Genomic DNA, 18,307 nt, shown 5'->3' with positions numbered 1-18,307 from the left:
GGTTCACTCTTTGCTCTATTGTGTGATTGTTATGCTGTGTCTTGATTGTTAGAAATGGATTACTTTCTCATGACACATAAACTTTCAAGTTATATTAGCAAACCATATTTTGGAAATATGGAGCTTTCACATCGTATTTCAGATATGAAAATTAGCACATACAGTGTATATCTGAGAAGTCCTTTATGGACTATAAGTTACCTGCCTTTAAGCCTGTACATGTCATAGAAAGTTATTGTTTTCTTTTAGCCAGTTAGAATTAGGGGTTTAGGGGTTAGGCTGCAGTTCCTGTCACACCCAGAGCTGCTGTCCTCTCCTCCAATAATAAGATAAGTTTCCAGTTTCTCCAATTCCTGAGCTCCGCTCTCGTCTCCTCCAATCACCACCTAAAAACTTTAGATTTGAATGTTTCCCAATTGGCTGTTTAAATTAAACCTTGATTTGTTTCAAAACATGTGGAACAGATGTGAAAATTGATTTGCCTGATTTTCTTTAATTGTTGATCACATCTGATTTATAGCATTATAAAATTGACAGTAGTACTGATTATTGTATAACAGATAAAGACACATGGATTGCGCTGTGCACACGGCATAAATTATACACATATAATTTATACAGATACACTCGCTGAGAAAAAAACATACTACATTGGACCTTGTTGTGTCACTGGGACATTGGCTGTATGGCAAGTTAATTCACTCAATTCACTTTTTCAAAATACTTATTTTTTTTAAATCCCCAATCTCTCCATATATATATATATATATATATATATATATATATATATATATATATATATATATATATATATATATATATAATTTTTGCATTTTAAACTGTATTTATCAAAAGCTAATTGAGCGTCGCCAGTACCACAGTGAGAAAAGATACAATGTTGAACCTTTTTTTCGGAGAGCGTCCAACTGTAAACATGGTATAAATTATACCTGTATAATTTATAGTTATATACATAAAAGAGGCAATACTGCATGTAGCACACTCTTAAAGCAGGCATGCATTTTCCTAGACACCAGTAAGTGCAATTTGGGATGACACTGAATTAAAAGGAACTCACATGTTGGCATAATTAATATTTAGACATGACAAAGAAATAACAAATGTGTGTTCCTTGAACTGCACTCACTGATATAGTGAAAAATACATATCTTTTATAAGAGTGTAGACAGGCACTGTCAGGTATACATGCACGCTTTTCTGGCTCATCCAGGCAGTGCTGCCCTGGGGGATGCATGTACAGATGACAGAGATAAGGTAGGGACCAAACCACACTCCACCCACAGGATGGGTAAAGAGAATAACTTTGGTCCAAGATTCACACTCTAGCAACAGATGATAACCCATAGAAATGAATAGAAACATTACTAAAAGATATTAGAAATCGGACAGAACACTGAGTAGAGACAGGAAATACACAGAGGCTAACAGGGGAACATAAATAGGAACAAACAAGGACAAACAGAACTAGAGTGAAAAAAAAAATAGAGATCAGATTGAATTAAGCAAAGATTTGGTGCAAACGCCACCAGATAGGAAATGAGAAACAGAATTAATCAAATAAGTGGTTTAAAATGAATTTTAAAATACACCAAGGCTTTTTAAAAAATAGATCAAGGTATGAAGTTGGGAACAATACACATTTCCACTGTTTCCGTGTCATTATTAATGGTGCCCGTGTCAAAACATTAGGTGGTGTTCTACATTTGCAGAGATGGAAAAAAAAAAAAAATGTTGTGCATTGTCCCGAACTGCAGGTGCTGATGTACTTATAATGAAGCACAGACATGCATTATTAATTTGTTAACAATTTATTAATTTAAAACAATTCACGCAGGCCCCTGAATCTGTCAGTCATACAAACAGACAGACAGACAAGCAGGCAGGCAGGGCAGGCACTGACAGACAGACCATTCAGTTCTCCAGGCAGACTCTCATTCCTCAGCTCGACAGGTAAGGAGATTTGTGTAAATGACCCAACACCCCGAACCAAGACCTGCTGAGACCCCATCACATTTGCAGGAGTGCAATGAAGCAGTGGTCTATTTGTGTTTGTGTGTGTGTGTGTGTGTGTGTGTGTGTGTGTCCACACCATGGGAATGAGCTGCTTGCAGGATGACAGCTGTCACTGATTTATCATGACAACAGCAGGGCGTCCACAAGCGCTGGTGGACACACACACACACACACACATACACAGACATACACACACGCACACATCAACACACCTCCACCAGTGCTCCACCTTATAGACGTGACAGTTGACAGACAGGTGGAATATCCTCAAGGTGCACTGATGTGTGTTTTATTGAAGAAAAGTAAATTAGCATGTAAAATGAAATAAAAAATTATCTTGCATTTATCTGCAGCACATATTACGTGCTTTAATATAAATGCTTTATTAAAATAAATAAAATAAAATAAAGCAGTGCAAACTGAACTGCTACACATCAGTAAAGCAGTGAGTCTGATATATGCCTGATCTGTTTTTTAATAAACACTGATATGGATATTAAAAAACAATCTTTGACCATCTTTATTTTTCTGTCTTTACCCCTGCCTTCCTATGTGTGTGTCCTGTGCGTGTGTATGTGTGACGCACACTCTCCTTTTGGTATCTCCTGAGCTTAATATTAACCATCTAGAAGTAGCTAGCTAGCCAGTTTCAGTAGCCAAGCAATGTAAGAACTGTTGATACAGCAAACATATGCAGTGTGCAAAACATATCCCACACCACTGTATACTACAAAGAGTACCAGTTTTAGAAGTCACTTTTAAAAATGACACCTTGTCAAAACAGAGATAAATGACACTGACAGCCACAGTAAAGTCAGGTGTAGAAGCAGTCAATTTGAGGCCAGTGACAACAATGCTAGTCTTCACAGCACATCAGCTGATAACTCCACACAGTCAAATGCAATAACCAAAACCATATGTTATCTTATTTGCAAGAACGTGTGCCCATATAGAGATGTTAAAAATGCAGGATTCAGACAAATTAAACTGAATCTGGAATTGATGAGTTTGCAGCACTCAGTGAAAAAAGCATCCCAACAGCGTGCTGTGTGATGATGGGAGGCAGCAGCTCACGTCAAATAAAGTTTTGCTGCTGCAGCACTTCACAAACCACAGACAAGAAAGTGATTTAAAAGAGCTGGGAGCTGTCTTTAAGTTAGCATCAGAAAGAAAAATATAGTATTATTGACTATATATAACAAGGCAGTATCATATAATATAGTGCTATGAAAAAGTATTTGCCACTTTCCTGACTTTTGGTTGTTTTTTTTTTTTTTGCATATTTGACATACTTAAATTTTTCAGATCATCAAACCAATTTTTATATTAGACAAAGATAAACAAGTAAAAACAAAATGCAGTTTTTTAAGGATGATTTTTTTTTTTAAGGGAAAAAAAGGCCATCAAATTTTGGCCCACTCTTCTCTGCAGAATAATTTTGATTCAACCACACTGGAGGGTTTCTGGGCATGAACAGCCTGTTTAAGGTCATGCCAAAGCATCTTAAGGAAATTTAAGTCCAGACTTTGACTAGGCCACTCCAAAACCATTATTGTTTTAATCACTCAGAGGTGGACTTGCTGGTTTATTTCAGATCATTGTCCCGCTGCATAACCCAAGCGTACTTGAGCATCACGCAACAAACTGATGGCCAGATATTCTCCATCATGATTTTCTGGTAGAGAGCAGAATTCATGGTTCCATCAACTACAGCAAGTTGCCCAGGTCCTGAAGCAGCAAAGCAGCCCCAGACAATCATACTACCACCACCATATTTAACTGTTGCTATGATGTTCTGTTTGTGAAATGCTGTGTTAGTTTTATGTCAGACGTAATGGGTCGCAAACCTTCCAAAAAGTTAAACTTTTGCCTCGTCAATCCACAGAATATTTTCTCAAATGTCTTGGTGATCATCAAGATGTGTTTTGGCAAGACAAGCATTTGTGTTCTTTTTGGTCAGCAGTGGCTTTGGAGCTCTCCCATGAATGCCATTTTTGCCCAGTCTCTTTCTTATTGTTAAATCATGAACTCTGACCTCTTAACTGAGATAAGTGAAGCCTGCAGTTCTTTAGATGTTGTTCTAGGTTCTTTTGTGACCTCCTGGATGAGTCATCAATGCGCTCTTGGAGTAATTTTGGTGGGCCAGCCACTCCTGGGAAGGTTCACCACTGTTCCAAGTTTTCTCCATTTGTGGATAATGGCTCTCACCATGGTTCACTGGAGTCCCCAAGTGTAATGCTTTCCAGACTGACAGATGCCAGTGACTTTGTTTCTCAGCTATTTTTGAGTTCATTTAGATCATGATCTGTTGCTTTATGTTGATGCTATGGCCTACTTCACTTTGTCACACAGGATCTATTTAAGCGATTTTGTGATTTAACCCAGGTCTAACCCTAATATGAACAATATGATAAAAGCTAAAAAAAAAAAAAAAAAAAATTTGCATTACTGTGCAAAAATATGGAACCTGTAACTCATTAGGAATGTGATCATTTTAGCTGACACATGATGCAGTTAGGATCCTCGCTAATTCTGTTGTGTGTCATCTAGTAATGGCAGGCCTGGTCAGAGACCGCTTCAGGAGCAGCTGCTCTAATAAAAAGAGACATTTGTTGCGTGTTCACACAGGGGAGAGTGTGATACCTATAGCCAACTCTGATTACCTTCTGTTGGTGTGCAGCAGACATGACAAGAAACTAGTCAAATTTCCCTGTTGCACCTGCTAATTTTGGATACTGCTTGCTCCTGCCCAATCAATCATAGTGACACATCTGTGTGACAGTGTTAAATATGACTGTGCCTAGCCTTACATTTTTTTCTAGTCCTATCACTTCCCTGTCTTTCTCAGATGCAGTATAAAAGGAATACAACACAATTAAAACACTTTCTAATTTTAACCCTTTAATTGATGGAGCTAAAAATATATATGATACTTAGGTCTGGTTTACCCATCTGTGTGGCAGGCCACACAAAATAAAATCAAAGTGGTATCAAAATTCCTGGATATATTCCAAATGTGTCCTTCCTTTCTAATATTGCTTTGTAAAATGGCCCTATATGGTCCACTATACAGTCTCACCCATAACATTGACCTGTTGTCGTTAGCAGTTAACTCAAGAATCCTGTGAAGGAGACACTGGCTCTTAGTATATTTAAACAAGGACGCAACTACCCAACTCTCTTTTCATGCCTTCCGAGATAGATGTAGCATTTAATCAGTTTCAGTTACATAATGTGCTTCAAAGACCTCCTTTTTAATGATTCATTTATCTCATTCAATATCTCAGTCAAAAAGTTTAATATACATCCATTCTCTTCCGCTTGTCCTGTACAGGTCACCAGCTAACACAGAGAGACAAACAACCATTCACCTTCACATTCACACCTATGGGCAATTTAGAATCACCAGTTAACCTAACCCCAGTAACTGCATGTCTTTGGACTGTGGGAGGAAACCAGAGTACCTGGAGAAAACCCACGCAAACATACTGTAGGGAAAGCATGCAAACTCCACACAGAAAGGCCCGGGCCAAGGTGGATTCAAACCAGACCTTCTAGCTGTGAGGCAACAGTGCTAACCACCATGCCACCGTGCTGCATGTTTAACATCATTCAACCAAATGTTTTCATATACTTGCAAGCTCAACGCTTTGTCATTAAATAATCAAAATTTCCATTTCTCTCATCAAATGGCCTTCTTGAGAAGGCTAAACCTTAATGGTTGTACTTCAGGATTATGTGATGCAATTCAGCACATAAATCCTCTAACACTGACCAAGACAAAAGATGCCTTCGAACAACACCTTAGGGTGACTACACCAGACACCACTTGGGATCTCATTATTTGCTGTCTTGACTCCTCTATTCCATTCGCATTTGCCTTGGTTTACTACAAAGTTACTCATTGCCTCTATTTTACTGTTGCTAAATTGTCATAAAATGTTCCCAACCTTTGACGCTAGTTGTCCCCTATGTCATCAGTCACCAGTGACAAAGGGCCATAGGTTCTGGTTAGGCAACTCAGTTTTGTGCAAAGTTAAACCCAAGGTAGCTTGCCTGTTGGTGAATAAACTTTCATTCTGGAGTCCACATCTTCAGTGGGACTAAGAATGGAATGTTGTTACATATGAGTCTGATCAACAATTCAAATCATTTAAGCCTTTAATTTAATATATGCTTGATAATGAAGGAGACTGCTGCATCTACAGATAAAACAGAAGCTGAGATCCCGTAAAACACAAAAATATACATGAATGATTATTAAATTATTACAAAAGGACTGCTAAAGACCTTTTAAAATATAAATTAAAAAGCTGCTAAGATTAAACCTGTGCTGTCTGTACTGATTAGCTATTATATTAAGGACTGTGGCTACTCCCAAATCCTATCTTATTCATCCATCTATTTTCTTCTACTTATTCATGGTCACAGGAGTCTATCCCAGCTGTCATGGGGTGAGAGGCAGGGTACAGCCTGGACAATCTATTGCAGAGCTAACACACAGACAACCATTCACACTCACATTCATATTTATGGTCAATTTAGAATCACCAGTCAAGCTAGCCTCACTAACTGCATGTCTTTAGACTGTGGGAAGAAGCCAGAGCACCTGGAGAGAACCCACGCAGCCACACAGGAAGACATGCAAACTCCACAGAGAAAGGCCCCAGGCTGGATTTGAATCCCTTGCCGTGTGGCAACAGTGCTAACCACTGCACCACTGTGCTGTCCCCTTATCTTAAAAACAAACAAACAACAAAAAAAAAGATTGATGTATCGACATCCATTAACAGATTTGCATATACCTAAAAATAAGCATTAAGATTAAATGTGATGGACTTTGCGCATCACGTGAATGTATTCTGACATCAGTTTCATCGGGTGATACGTGCTGTACACCACAACTTTCAGAACCATGGAACGTTAAACTACTGTGGAGCACCATTAATGCAAGCCAGAACAAATGGGGGGACAAAAGACCCAGACAAAACCATCAAAAGCATTAACACATGCTAACACTGTAAAATACAATGGATGTGATATGAAACAGTAAGCCCCCAATATTGGGGTCCGGTGCATTTACATTTTTTTTTTTTTTTTTTGCTGGTAAGCTTTTACTTCAAGTGATACGTTACAGGTGAGGGATTAAAAAAGAAGAATAAAAAAAACCTATCTTGTGATCCCATCATGGGGGTCAACCTAAATAAATCTATAGGTAGAGACTGCTTTGCTGTCTGTGTGCACTGCTGTGATCTGTTCTTTGCTTTTATTTCAGACAGTAACCTGGGGAGGCGCAACACATACTCATGCCCCAGTGCACTGACCCACAGGGGGAGGGAAAGTGTGTCTGTGTGTATGGAAGAGGGTGCTTTATGTGTTAGTGTGAGAGAAAGAGAGGGAAAGAGAGGTACTGTTTGCCATGTTGCCTTCATTTCTTATCACATCAGTGAGTTGGTGCTGGCCTTTTCTTTGCCTTTCCGCCTTTCGCTCCCTTTCTGGTTGTTGTTGTAACACCATCTCTCTTTTCTTCCCTACTGGTCTGTGCTTGCTACAACCCTCCTCTTCCCTTTGCTGCATCAAGATTATTGTTCATAGTAAAACAGCAAATGTCCTCCTCTGCCCTCCTCTCATTTAAGCTGTTTTCGCCCATGCACTGCAGTCCCGAACTTGTCCAGACATTATCCATCAGAGATGTATGTGAGAACACAAATGTCTAATGCAGTTAGATCAGACATTCAACAGTCTTTAGCCTTCTAGCTCTCTAGTGTAATGAGAACAGCGTCCATGTGAGGATAGCACAAATAATGTCCAGTGAATTTAGAGCTAGTGAGTGTTCATACTTCCAGTACTGAGAACACATCAGAAGGGGGTGTGAGAAGGGACATTTCAGGCAATGTCCCAACCTGAGTTCCCCCCCCCCCCCCCCCCCCACACACACACACACTCCTTATCCACCCCACGCAGTTCTACTCTCATTCTCTTTTTCCGATTCATCTTTGCTCACTCTCCCTCTCCTTCCTCATCATTCTGCCCTCCTAACTCTCCATCTCACTCTCTCGCTCCTTCTCTCACTGGCCCGGGGTGCTTTGATCACTCGTTCTTAGCCTCCTTATCCTGCTTCCCTCTCTCCCATCCGTTCATCCCGTCTTCCCTACTGTGCTGTCATCAATATCGCAGTCATCTGAGGATTCCTTCTTTATCCTTCTCTGTCTCCCTGCGTCTTTCTTTAAGATCTTACTCTCTTTGCATTTCACTCTCCATCTCTTACTCCCTCGCTCTGTCTTCCTACTGATTGATTTTATGTTTAATGGCTTTTCTGGCCTCATCTCTTTCTCTCCTCTCCCTTCACTCTCTGTCCCCCTGCACCCCCACCTCCCCCTTTCCTTCCTTCTGTCCCATAACTCCATCTCCTTTCCTGCATCACTTTGAGAGGCAGATCACTATCACCATCAGATTCACACACACACGCGCGCACAGACTTCAATCACAGAAGACCCCGTGTGCTGTCAGCCTCTAAGGATTATGGGCCATCTACATCATCCTCTCTTCCCCTCTGTCTTCAGGCTGTATCCATCCATCCCTTCTGCTCTCTTATCTACATCCGTCCACCCATCCATCAACCTCTTGCCCCCACCCCTGTACTGTAAAGTTGAATATATATATCACCACCTCTCTTTCTCCCTCACCACCCCTTCTTTAAGTTTCATAACCTCAGCTTACCTACTATGAATGACTACACAAAGAACACATGTACACAGAAGACCCACCGGTTATATGTAACTAATTAGCCTCTGCTCAGAAGTGTTATCAGATAAGCTTCATCACACAGCTGTACTGCGTGTCCCCTGCTGCCTAACTGTACAGAGGATGCAATTTCACTTGTGGTCTCAATGTCACTTTCACAATCCAGTCAAGCCAGAGCCCATTAAATGGATATGGATGTGTAAGAATAAGACCTCACAGGCAATGCCATCACACATGCCAAACTAAGAGAAACTTTGGCATTGTAAATGCAGTTCAGCTTAGCTTTTGGATACAATCCAGCACCAATGTGCATATAAGCTTTGCAATGAAAACAATTGGATGGAAAAATAAATAAATGTGACTTTAAACTTATAGAATCTCATTTTAAATTGAACAAAACAAAAGCACTCCAATGCAACCTGTTTTTACAGAGGACCTAAGACTTAAGTTTCCCATTCATTTTGCTACCTAAATCCATTACAAATTACCATACCAATGATAAAACAGTTTTCTAATTTGACACCATCATAATTTAAGTTTAGGGACATAACCAAATTAGCTAAGAATAGGCTAAGCTGTGGACTATAAAAACAATATGTTCAGAAGAGTTGAGGTCAGGTGTCCATGGAGCCCATCATAGTGAGAATGATCTTTAGTCTTCTTTGTTCTTCAAATAGTTTTTTCAAAGCTTTGATGTGCAGGTGGCGATTTTATCACCACCATTTTCCCATGTGGGTTTGATGCAGTCTCAGTCTCTCTGTTTATGCTTCCTTACGCCCTTAGTGCCAACAATCTCATCCTTGGATCCATCAGTGAACAGGACTCTTTTCCAGTCATCTACTTTAAAAACCCAGTGTGTCTCAGTCCACCTCAAGTGACCGGCCTTGTCTCCCTTCCCCGGGTTAAGTGGGTTAGAGATCATTATTCCTCTACTATCAGCCTTCTTTCGACAAAAGCTTTGCTGATTGGAGTATTTTGTAAATTCTCAATCTGTGAGGTTTTCTGTCTCTGAGTGAGCAAAGCTCAATTTATTGATTTAACTATTCTGCTTGATCTGCCTGAACATGCTTAGGATACAACTGATCCAGGGATTCCGGTGACATGCGCTGACCTCTTAAAAACTTTTTTTTTGTTTAGCAGCTTTTTCATTGTTTTAGCAACAATGAAAAAAAAAACCTCTCTTATTAAAGTAACAATACGACTTCTGACAGTTTAATTTCTCGCGTCACGTTTCCCACTGATGTTCTACTGGAAACCTGGGAAACAGCCACATTTCAAACAGGTGAACAATGGCTTCAAGCTGATTAACTTTAATAAGTCTCTACTGAGTAGATCTAATCTATCTAAGTGCTATTTGAATATGTGCTTCAGTAGAAGTGATACAGCTCAAGGGAATGTGACCTCTAATGCAAAAGAGCTTAACATAAGCAATAGCACAAATTTACTTATGTTTGATTTTCTATGTTTTCTATGTTGACCTGTTGCAGGATCTTAATCATTTCTTCATTATTTATTTATTTATTTTCTTCATTATAAGCCTGATTATTTTGAAGGCTTACCTACAAATAAAACAGATTTTCTAAGATGCTCCTTTTTCTTTTATTCTTATTTTTTTCTCCCAGCAAGAAGTTTGACCACTATTTGCCTTTGATAATGCTTCAGCTCTGCAGCATGTGTAATAAGATACGGGATTATTCTTAAAGGGTAACCTTCAGTTCACTGAAGCAAAAAAGAAACAGATATTAACCTTTAAGACTTCCAGGAACAATGCCTGTCTTAAAGTACTTGTTGAGTAAATTATTTTTGCATTGATTTATAAGTGAATATGGAAAGCGATGCATAAAAAGGACAGTGTTTGCACCATCCGGCCTCATGTTCTTTGGCTGCTATTCTGCGACATAGCAAAAATGTGGAACAAAAGTATTTTTCTTTGGCAAATGCAAAACAGTCTGGATGCAAAAGACATCATTTAGAGAACTGATCCTGCTCACACCTCGATTCTGCCATTGTGTCATGGCTGCCCTGCTATACAAACACCAGCTTTGTGAAGCTCCAGCTTTTCTTTTGAGATGGTCACAAAGATGCTGAATCAATTCTTTTACTATTGTTACAGGTGAGATTTTGTGGGGTTTACATTTATCCTGCTTTGATTCTGTATGTGACCTCCTGGACACTGAGGGGCAGGAGGTTCCTTAAGGTATTCAGGTAAAATTACATTGTGCCTTTGGATTGGCGCTACTGCATTTTTCTTTTGAAAACTCAACAAGTGATAGTTGTTACACCACTTTTAAAGGAAGCAAACACCCACATTCAGTTTTGTATGACTTGTCTGTGTAGCTGTCTTTGTAACTTGGATTTAAAACTTCATATTTACAGTATCCCCTTTTTCCTGTGGGTTCCGTTATTCCTCTCTACACCTGCTTATTTCTAGCATGTTTTTTTCTGTAACTCTTAAATTTTTCTATAAACATATTGGTTGCTGTGCTCTTCTTGGAAGCATCACACTTTAGATGAACAGTCATAGCGATCAGGTCGCACACCCACCCACACACAACTAGTAACCATGCTGACCTTCAACTCCTCCCACCATCTGTCTACAAATCAGAGAACAGATGCTGCCTGCCAGTCAACTAACACTCTGACATTTAGACCAATTAGGGCAGAAGAGTGATAAAATGGTAAATCAACAGATTGAGCCATAAAGAGAGAAGGCACTGATTGATAGATAGATCGCTACCATAATTATCATTCTTACAGTTAGTCGTGTGACCCTGACTTACTGAATCATATTTAGAATCCTGGTTACAAATAAAGTAGGAGAAAATTCAGCTAATTATTTTGTGATTATTCTTTAACCATTACTGTTTGACCCCTGTGACCACCCCACTTAGCTTCTGTCTCAGACTTATGATATCAGATAACTTGGCAATTGCTAAATGTATGTTTTTTTTTCTTAAGTACTCCCACAACCAAGCAGAGGAAGTTAAAATGATATTCCGAAACACTGACAATGATAAATGACAGGATCAGCTCCATGTCAGTGTTTTACTGAGAGCACTTCAGGAGGACCCATTGGAGCTGTGAAGTGGAAGCCCCATGCCCCAACATAAAAAAAAAAGTATGAATAACAGCAAAATGCCAGGTCACAAAAATGAAAGATTTGTTGAAGTAAATGACTACAGCGAGAATGAGCAATAAGAGCAAGAATGAAAGATACTTCAGAGCAGTACTAAGATGGATGGATCTGCCTTACCCATTTTTTCATCTGGTAATTAAACAGAGTTTCTAAATTACCAACTGTAATGACAAACTCCTAAAACTGTGACGTATTAATTACCTCTCAATCATCGCATCCCATTTCTTCCTGTCTTTTATTTTCTGAGAATGAGTGAGTTTTTTTTTTACTGTGCATGTTAGATAGTGTGGAAGAGTGCATTCACCTGTCTCTCATTCATGTGTCTGCCTCTTTGGATGTGCCTTCATCCATGTATATGGGAGAGACCTTCGCTGTTTGTGACTGTTGAATGTCATCCCTGACATCTTAAACAAATAGCTGCATACTAAGAATTTAATGCATCACAGCCCTGACAAAATACATTCGATTTCCCCTGTCTCCTCTACAGTCATATTCACTTCATTTTTCTTGTATCTTTTTTTGCTCTTACAGTATATCCTTTCCTGTTCTAGTGCAACCAGTGAGGGCATGTTTTTAAACATACACCTTAATTATAACCAAATTACTCATATATCTAAAAAGTGATTAGCCGGTTCACAATCCTGCTGAAAATGTATGGCAAGCCAAAACTGCCATCAAATGTCAATGTTTAGCTTTATATACTGAACTGATACAGAGATTTGAATCCTACCCACTACAGAGGACAATAATACAAATTTGTACTGTGCTTCAGTCAAATTAAGTTGCATCAAAGACTTGACCCACAAATTGGTGAAAACATAGTAGTATACTTTCAAACAAATATGAAAACATATGCAGTTATTACAGCTTAATTAAATAATGCAATCAAGGTTAAGTCACATAAAGAGGAAGGGGGCAGTTTGGGTAATAAGTTGTACGGACATCAAATTTACAATTGACCCACTTGTACTTTATGAATGTGCTCGGACATGTACAAGATAACTTTATAGGGTACCTTTAACTTTCAGTGTGTGAATAGCAATGGTATCTAAGATCACTGATGTATTAGAGAGGACACATACAAGTATGAAACACAGAAAACCATAAAATGAAATAAAAATGACAAACTATGAAAAGTGATGTGTCTTTCTGAAAGGACTTATTAGATTACTGTCACCAACTATAGTCACAGTAATAAGGTACTGTCACAACGAATTTGATAGCAAAATGCCACGTCTCCAGTGTTGACAGCCTCTCAAAAATGCTTATGAGACAAAACTTAAAATGGCCACTTCCAAATAGTTTTTGACAGTTCATCCATATTCTAAACAGACTTTAACAAAAAGGTGACTGCAACATGTCCTTTCATAGATCAACCACATCCACAAAGAAAGTCTAAGTATGATAGTCTAAAGTTGATATTTAGCCCTATGTAATCAATATACCCTCATCACATGTGAGGACCACCATTAAACTACATGAGTTATTCTCCATGTGTATCTGACCTTTTTTTGATTCACGGCTAATTAATACTCTTACTGACTGTACATGTTATAGAAATACTTTTAAAACCTACTAAAGTGAATATGGGCTCTTTTCATTTTTGACCAATTATCATGACTAGTGAGAGAAAGATTAATACAGTGAAACAGTCAGGGGTGTTGAGAACATTTTCTAAAGTAATGATAATGACTTGATGAACGTATGAACCCATAGGCTGTGTTATATAACACAGCAGTGGAGTCAAGAGTGCTGCGACCCACTTAAAAACCTGAAAATCCCAAGCATGACCCACTCGCCACTGGGACACAAACTTCAATACAAGAACAGGTCAGAGTAATGAGTGATATCACAAACTAACCACCTCCTATTCCCAGTTTTAATTCACTTTTTATATAAATCAATACACTTATATAAATATGTAACTGTGCATTCTTGTGAGTAATTTCAAACTGTATTTCTGTTATTACAGTATTATCATTTCAAGAAAGAATTTCAAAAATCAAAAAAAGATTATATTAAGTGACTTGATCTGTATGATATCTGATATAACATCTAATAAGAGGCCTCTTTGATTACAGAAAAGGTGAAGTAAGAATTGACTAATAAAAAACATAATCATAAGCAGCTTGCATAGTTGTCCACTTGGTCAGATTATCCAGTCTATGACAATGCAGACATGTGTGTGTGGTGTGTTTGTGTATGCGTGTGCATGAGATTGTGAATAAAACCTTTCATGCAAGGAAGATCAAGTGCGCCATCAAAAAACAGGAAAAGCAGAAACAAGAGAAGGGTCAAAGAATGATCAGAAGACAGACAAAGACAGGAAGGAAAGACAAGGAGAGTGAAAAGTCTAACAACTAGACTTTGACATCCTCATTCAGTTAATATTTCATTGGTGTAAATGGAAAGAAATGCCCATGGTTTATGTGATCATTTAGATTTTATGTGCATTTATGCATTTGTTTTGGTTTCTTTTTAAAGAAATATCGTAAACCTCCTTTTTTTTTTTTTTTTAATTTCATGAACAATTTTTTATTTAGCCAGACTCACTAGAAAAAAAGTCAAAATAAATACACACATTGTGATTTCAATAATCACAACCCCAATTCCAAAAAAGTTGGGACACTGTGTAAAATGTAAATAACAAAATGCTAAGATTTGCAAATCTCAAAGCCATATTTTATTCACAACAGAATATAGAAAATGTCACAGTCAGTGGAGGACACTGACCATGTGGAGGGTGGATGAAGGGTGGACCCAGATGCAGATGTGTGGAGACAAGTGAGTGAAACTCAAAGCAAGCCGTATATTTGGCTGAAGACAGGCGACACAAAAATGTGAAACACAAGGCACAAAGTGAAAACTGAAAACTGGGACTGGGAAACAATGAGGCCGGGGGAGACAGAGATGCACAGAAGGGTGATTGGGGAGAGTGGAGACAGCTGGGGAGAGCAAGACACAGGTGAACTAAATCACAGCAGATGAGACACAGGAAACAAAACTAAAGGCAAACTACAAGGAACACAAACTCTTAAAGTAAAACAGGAACTGAGATAACTAAAGGCACAGACACATGAATGAACTTAATACAAAGGACACTAAGGGAATAACTAAACTCTAAAGCAACTGAGAACTAGTAGCAAAACTAAAAACACTAAAGAATGCATGAAGTAAATATAAACACTAAACAAACCAGAGATCAAATGTTGGTTAAACTGACCCAGGACCATGATGGAAAGCATATCAGAAGTTTAAACTGAGATATTTTACTATTTCATGAAAAATATTAGCTCATTTGAATTTGATTGCAGCAACATGTCTCAGAAAAGTTGAGATGAGGGCAACCAAAGGGTGGAAAACTACATGATACTAAAAGAAACAGTTGGAGGAACAAGAAGATGTGCAGAAGTTCACCAATCTGCAAAACACACATTTTATGCTGAACATTTTATGTTCAGCATAAAATTGTGAAGAATTTGGATGTCTCATCATCTGTACATAATATTATCAAAGAATTCTGTGAATCTGGAGAAATATCTTTGGGCAAGGGACAAGGCCAAATATCAATATGCCCATTATCCCTGCATTAAAAACAGGCATTTCATCAAATTTGGATTTAGAAGCACCTTTTGGAATTGGAGTTGTATATGGCTTCTTGTTCAGCACATTATGTGTACTAGTACACATCCATGCAGTATTGACTAGTCTGTGAGTTGATCCTGTTGTTAAGTGGTTGCTACTGAACATGATGAGGTCACAATATAGCATGCATAATTAAAGTTTTGTGGATATAAATGAGATGCTATAGTCATTAAGTCAAAATGATACAATGCTTTTTTTATAGATGCTATGTATAAATTTTATAAAAGCTATAAATGGGTCCATTTAGCCAATTGTTGGATGGCTGTTAGGCAGCGTGACGATGTGATAAGCTCTCATCCATTATTCAAGTTTTGTGGATACAAATTAGATGTTACTGTCATGAGATTAAAATGGCATCATGCTTTTACTGAATAAGGTGTTACAGATGTATAAATGCCACAAATAGGTCACTTTAGCTTGTTGCAACATGCTGACATCTTAATATCTGATATCAATAAGAACTTCCAGGGGCCTGAGATGTACCTGTACTTGAGTGCCAGTGCTGGTTCCTCAACTCCTGATCATGTGGGAGGATTTGGCAGACAGTGGTTTGGTGTGTTATAGCAGAATGTTTAAACACTGAAACAAATGTTGCAGCCATGTAAATAAAGCAATTTAAGAAATATGAGATCCTTATAAAAAAAAAGAGTATGCTGTAAGGGAGTTGGAGAGTTCTCTAATGGAGTTAGATAGTAACAATGTTCTCATCTATCCCCATCACCAGACACAGCAGAAGAAACAATAGAGCTCTTACAGGGCAGACAAATCTATATAGATGCATTAAGTTACATTTGAGATGTGGTATCTATCACACAGCTGTCATAAAATTCTGATGAGTCTCAATAAAGGCGTGAGAGGCAGAGGGTGAGTGTGATAGCCAGATAGAGAGAGAGAGAGAGATGTTAGCTGAGGGAAAGACAGATCTCAGACATAACCATGATGATGACAGATTATTTAATGAAGAACTGACTGGCTGGAAGGAAAGAAAACCAATTAGAAGACACGACAGGAGCGTTGGGTGCAGGGGAAAGATAGAAAGAAAGAAAGATGGATGAATATTGGATAGAAGAGATGGATCAAGACAACGGTTGAGAGGATTAGTGAGAACAATGGTGAGATAAGCAGAAAGATAGAGAAATATGAATACAGATAATGACCAAAGACAGAGGTAGAGATGTGCAGAAAGAAAAAAAACTGTTAAGCAGACAGAGTCAGGAAAGGAGGAAAAATGATCGACACAGAGAATGATTTATAAGAATAAGAATTTCTGATTATATTACTAGGAGAAATACAGAGATTTGAGTGTTACTGTGTGTTAGTGAGGGATGTGGGCAGGGAGCTCTTAAGGACTGAAGGATGAGGAAATGTCTTTCAAGGATAGGGCTTAAAGGAAACCTTAAAACTGGGGGACATTCTTCCAGTGCTTGCTGTGCTAAGAATGAAGTTTTTTGTCTAGGGAATAATGATATCACTTACCAAAAATAACTAACACAGCTGCAAAATTTGTGACAGAATGTGACATTAGCATTCAAAAATGAAGAGGAGCATATATAATGGAAACCCAAGGATTAAGTGTGTGAAATTGTAGGTCTGCCTCCGTATGCATTTGTGCATCTGTGTATCTGGTTGATACCCCATTTTGAAATCTTCCTCACTTGTGGTTTTGTCTCATTCTGTCTCTCTTCAATGTTTAATGGAAGGAGGGAGAACAAAGTGCTGGAAGCCTTCCTTCTACAGCTGCCTGAAGTACCTTGTTTTCTGATTTCCCATGACTTTTCACGGTTTTGCTTTTCCTCCCTGTTTTCGCCTTCTCTGACCATGAATTTTAGCCTAAATCAATGTAATTACTCACACGAATATTGCAAGTTTGTCTTTCTTCTTTACAACCCTTTCTGCTCATTCCTCCTTTTGTTTTCTGTCTCTAACAGCAGATGTCCAATCCACCCTCTTACAGGAACAATACATTTCAAGCAGTTTAAATAACCAGAGATCAATACAGGAAGGGCCTTTTGTGTGTGTGGGGGTGTGTACGCGCAAAGCCCTGCATGAGCATGTGCATCTGTGCACTGCTGTTAGTGGGTAGTGTGCATTCATGAGAGACTATGTGTTATTGTGAATTATTTATGAGGCTAAAGTTCTCCTCTGGGAGAAATGCAATGCAACATGCTTCTAATATCTTATTCACAACATGTCTGTCTGTGTTTAAAACATGCATTGCCTTGGGAAGTTTAAGTTTTCAAACCCTCCAGTAAAGGAGATACACAATACAGACAGTTGATATACCCAGTATACAGCCCACTGCTACAGATACCATATGTCAGCATTTGAATTGACTATATCATTTGCACTGCTACACAAATAATTTGAATTGCCTCTTGAGCAACTTCAGGAGCAGTGCATGCATTAGTGCCATTCACTGCTACACGTTCAGTACAGCTGTTAATTAAGGGTAAATGATATATGTGACATCCTCTGTAATATAGAAAGAATCACGTGTCTACATCCATGCTGATACTGCTGGTACCAGTTTACCCAGTTATATAATGAACAAGTAATAATAAAATGGAGGAAATACTGAGAAGTAGTTTATATATGGAGTCACAAGCAAAAAATAGGAGTTGCAGATACTGTTGACATTAACACATTAACACACCTTTTCCTATTAACATAGGAAAAGGTGAGTGAATAAAAAGAGACAGATGGCAAGGCAAGCATTCTTAACACTTTCCCTGCCAGAGTACGGGCTCA

At 38.4% G+C, this 18,307-nt stretch overlaps 1 protein-coding gene across 1 annotated transcript in view; it reads right to left on the bottom strand.

The window, feature by feature from the left end:
- The window catches only part of csmd3b (CUB and Sushi multiple domains 3b), a 381,849-nt gene that overhangs the window by 183,365 nt on the left and 180,177 nt on the right, over window positions 1-18,307 (bottom strand). The gene's annotated exons all lie outside the window — the stretch shown is intronic.

This window comes from Archocentrus centrarchus, chromosome 11, assembly GCF_007364275.1.
Source record: "Archocentrus centrarchus isolate MPI-CPG fArcCen1 chromosome 11, fArcCen1, whole genome shotgun sequence".
Taxonomy (NCBI): domain Eukaryota; kingdom Metazoa; phylum Chordata; class Actinopteri; order Cichliformes; family Cichlidae; genus Archocentrus; species Archocentrus centrarchus.
Note: the sequence above shows the minus strand (reverse complement) of the source record. Positions and strands in the feature narration are given on the sequence as shown.